Genomic DNA, 5,268 nt, shown 5'->3' on the forward strand with positions numbered 1-5,268 from the left:
AACACATGTAGTGCTTGGTTACATAAAGCAATAGTGCCTCATCGACCATGTGCGTTGATATTAGTTATTACATTAAAAAAAAATACCAAAATATCAATCTATATATATTCATGCTTCAACAAAACGAAAGAATACAAGGCCCGTAGTAGATGTTTTTTTATTCAATTAAAAAATAATAAAATGAAAATTAAAACAATATAAGCATTACTAGGGCGCCACCACAATAAAACCTCGGTACGTTCCTAGTAACTAAGACTCACGGGTGTTTGGACAAAGAAGAACCGATATGATATATTATTTTAAAAATCACAAAAAATATATTTATGAAGATATATTTTTATATATCTTTGTCGGGGCACATCTGGGTGTGTTCCCTATAATCAATGCCCCGAGGCATCCTAGAAACATTGATATAAGATATTATATAAGATATTATTATAAAAACCAAGGTCGTGGAGGCGGCGTAGTGGTAAGGTCGACCTCGTTATGACGGACCGGTCTTGTGTTCGATCCCGAGCAAGGTTGGTGCTCGTCGTGCGAAAAGGTAACCGAACCGTGGCCAAGCCCACTACCTTTAGTACAGTGATGTGCGGTTTAACGGTAAGACACATGGGCGAAGCCCGGGAGGTCTGAAGTTCAAATCTCATTGAGTACAGTGACCTGCTGTGGTGGCGGCTAGAGGGGCGGACCCCCCTACCGTGGGTGTGCTCTTGCTAAAACCATAGGATCTTAGTATACCCGACTTGCAGGTGGTTGGTTATGCTCTTGGTGTTATAGTGGCAGCAATGAGGTTTGATCCTGGGTCTCCCGTGGATTAAACTTGATAGTTACCGATTCACCATGTGGTTAAAAAAAAAGATATTATTATAAAAACCAGAGGTATATCTTTTTATATATTTCACTCGAGGAGTGTGCATCATTTAAACATAAGCATTAGTGCCTCATGAATCAAGCACATAAACATGAGTTATTAATATAAAAAAATACTAAAATATTGTTTTTATTATACATTTCTATCAAAAATATTCTTGTGCAGGAGAGCACATTGGGGCGGATAAAAGAACACATCAAAAAATGAAGATATTTTTTTTTATTCGATAAAAGCAATGTCTTTTTAAACATTATAAACTTTACCAAGATGCCACCACAAGAAAGCCTTGGTGCATTCTAAATAAAGCCTTGGTGCATTCTAAATAAATAAAGCCTCGAAACATCTACACATAAAAGCATTAATATCATATATTATTAAAAATATATAAAAATATAGTTTTAATATATACATGTATATAACTTATTCTGGGTTAAATTTAAAAAAAAAAGTGAACTGAATTTTATTATCAAAATCATGTCTTTATTTGCTTTTAACCACTATGAAAAGCACTGTTGTTGAATCTAGTTGGAAGACTATCATGTTTACAATGCTCTACAATGTTGCCACCCTATCCCATAGTATCCTCGGGAAATTTCAAAATATGGTGTACAGTGCCATTTTTGCTTTACATGGCAACCATGCCTCCTCATGTAGCAAAAGGGCACCGATACAATTATAAATGCTTCCTTTTATATATAGGGAGCACTTTCATGGTGAATCCTATTTAAAATGGGAACCACTACGATATGGTACATATTTTGTGTGCACCAAGTCAATGTGTACCAAATACAACACTTTGATTCACATTTATGCGTTATAATTTTTCAATATGATGTAGTGGTTTCTATGTATTGTAATGAAAATGAAATGATGAAATTTAAAAAAAAATAAAAATATTAAATTAAAAAAAATTCACTCTGATGTGGTAAATTGACTGATGTGCGATCATTAAAGTGACTTGGTTTGTAAAAATGTTCAAGTGTGCATGATTAATTAAACAAGTTTGAAACATGAATGCATTTAACATTTATCAAGCATGAAGAACTTGAAAGAAGCTAGAACTTAACAAGAAATGTAGAAGATCGAGAAGAGAAGAAAAGAAAAGAAGCACAACAACCAATTGATAACATAGTTCATCTAGTGTGGATTACGTCTTCCTCCAAGGCAATGAACTTCTTTATTAATGCTCCCAATATCAATTACAATGCAATTTTACCTCCCAAAACCTACACAAAAGAGCTCTTGCTACTAGGAAAATGGCCTCCAAAATGCCACAAAATATCCTTAGGTTACTGCAAAATCTGAGCTCTAAAGACATATTTACAAAATGTTTGTAGTATTATACTTTGTGTTAAAAGGCTCAACTCTGTCATAAAATTACAAAATCTAAACCTGTGGTGCAATATCATATAATTTTAATATAAAACATGTTGGTTATAATTGGACCGGGGTCAAACCCATGTGGCCATTTGGATTTCTCAATAATATGATGTCAACCCTTTTATAAATATATGATATGATCCAAACTATATAATATCTGCAGTCCAATTGACCCATGTCCCGTGGCACATTGTTTTTTAATCATAGCGCAAAAAATCATAGCAGTGGTCCAAACATAACCGTGGTCCATTCCACATAGGATTTACATTTGAATGATGGTGTGACAAAGGTTTTTTAAACTTGGCATATATTAGTTTGTGTGACCTGTTGTTTACATGGTCCAATGGTTCTGGGGCCTAATCAAGCATTTAAAATAACGCGACCCAAACAAATGTAGTCAACATGACATTTGTTGAGTGGTTTTTTGTAAATTTGAAGTCGACAAGGAGGTCATGGGGTCAAGCCTGCGACCTTCCTACCTTTGGCATCTAGTTATAATGATAACTTAAATATAAACTAGAGGTGGCTCTTCATAACTGATGGTAAGGTTGTTGGCTGACCTCACCGAGGTAGGGGGTTTAAACCCCAATGAATTTAGTTGCAAATATCAACCGAATTTATGGCCTTTCAAAGGCTTCCACATGGCAACGTCTAATTGGTCCACCTGGTATACATTCGACGCCACATCATGTACGACTTTGCCACATGTCCATATTTTGATTCTGCCAACTCAGTGCCACGTGTCAACTTTCCATCCTGCCATAGTTATATTTTGGTAGTATCAAACATGTGCTTTAGTATTGATTTGTGTCTGAGAGACTGAGGAATGCAAGATCTCCAAAACCCAGAAATGGTTTCGTGAGATAAGCTTGTGAAACGCCTTAATTAAATTAATTAACCATCATTTAAATTTTTCCTAAGTCTAACTTAGGGAAATTCGTTAATTAATGGGAATTAATTAAGGATGACTGAGAATTCTCTAGAGACTCACATGGATCGAGTCTAATATGATCTTAGTCATTGATGAGGATCTAATCATGGCCATTGAAACTCCAATGACAGATTATAAGAGCAGGTCGATGGGATGGAGAGGGACATACAATGACACAAGAGGGGAGTGAGTTCCTTGGAAGATCGAGCTATATAGCTGCAGAGATTCAACAAGGAATTGATTTCAAGCCAGTGAAGGCGAGCATCATAGATTAAGGGAGCAACAATATAGAGTTCCAAAGGATTCTCTAGTGCTAGAGAGTCAGTAGAAGGGAGGGCAAAATATCCTGCGGAGAAAGTCGTCCAGGTGGTGCGAGTTAGCCATTCAAGTTGAGTGAATTGCTAGGAAGGGTTTTGATAAGTTTCCAGAGGTTGGAAAGACATTTCAAAAGGACGAGAAAATTTTTCCAATGGAAGGAGGAGGCTAGAAGACCCAATTTGGAGCAGTTCCAGAGGTTGTACAAACTACGCAGGCCAACAGTGCGAGCAACTGAGAGGTAGTACGAGCAGGCTAGAGGGAGGAAAATTTATTTTGCAGAGGGAGGGTTTTTTTCTTTTGGTGAGATTATTTGCTAGAGGATTTCTAGTTGGGCATCCATGTATTATATTCAAATTCCTATTGTTGCATAATATTAAAACAAACCCTGGTTCGTTGCATCGGTTTTCCTTTCGGGGTTTTTTTGGAGACTATTAGTCCAAAAATTATTGTGTTAATTTTGTTGTGTGCATGCATAATTTTCTCAACTTCCAATTTACTTTCTACAACATATTTTATTTTTTGTGAAAATTGCAATTGTGGGTTTATCAATATTTGTCGTAATAACAAATAAAATGCAAAACAATTAGGAGATAAATTTCTAGTAATTGTAATCAAGGAATTTTCACATCGTATCAAAGTAGAGTTGATCAGATTAGAGCCTTAGAAGAGAAAGAAGAAAAATTGTACAACTTCAGAGGGAGATTTGGGCACAATTTCTCTAGATCTGTGCAGGCCAACCAGGAGTGTGAATTGCAGAGGCAGTGGGTTTAAATTTCCAGTTCTAGGTGGAGGAAAATTTGAATAGCCTTAGTGGCAAAATTTTGCAGGCAATGGATTTTCCGAATAGATAATTTAAATGAGAAGATCAATCAATTCGTAGAGAAAATATGGGTGTAGTGATTTTGCAGCAAGGGTTTCAATTATAGATCTATGCAAGGACATGAACGAGAAAAACACACTAAGGGAAATTTCTAGAATTTCTTAGTGGGTTTCCAATTTCCAGGAGGAAATCAAAGATTTCTGGTTGTAGAGGGTTGTAACAGGAAAAGTAATTTTCCAGTGCAAGTTTTCCATACTAGCCAGTTCAAGTTGTAGAGATTGCAGGTCGTGTGCTAGTTCTCGAAGAAGGACATCTGGAAGGTTGAGCGAGTAGTCTTAGTGAGTAGTTGAAGGAAGAGTATTAACCGTAGAAGGACATTCAAAGTCATATATATGCATTCCTCAAGGAGTGTGAGTAACATAAGGGAGGCCAAGCAGGGAAGAGAAGGAGATTTCTAGTTTCAGTTTCCGAATATTTAAGTTTTACAAAGATGGTTGCAGCACATCTCGGATATCAGGATTTACTTGACGGAGCCTCAAACTTTGGTGTCTGGAAGGCTAGAATGCAATTCCTTTTGGATGAGCATCGCCTAAAGGAGTTCTTGAAAACATTCATGATTGTACCAACAAATGCTATCCACTTTCATGAGTATAAGAAGGATATGGCCAAAGTGAAGAGGATGGTCTAGGACGGGGTTCAAGATCATATCATTCTGCATATTGCAGATAAGAATATGACAAAGGACATGTGGGATTCCATTGTGAAGCTATACTAGGACCCATCTAAGAATTGTAAGATGTTTGTCAAGGAGAATTTGAGGACCACAAATATGTAGAAGGGTGAAGGCATGACTCCTTACCTCACCATAATTCAGAATGTCTGAGATAAGCTAGCAACTGTAGGAGAAAAAACAAAGGGCATTAAACTTATGGAAATGGCTATGAATGG

This window comes from Pinus tabuliformis, chromosome X (assembly GCF_031772625.1).
Source record: "Pinus tabuliformis cultivar Carrire ecotype Pingquan chromosome X, CPIR1, whole genome shotgun sequence".
NCBI lineage: Eukaryota > Viridiplantae > Streptophyta > Pinopsida > Pinales > Pinaceae > Pinus > Pinus tabuliformis.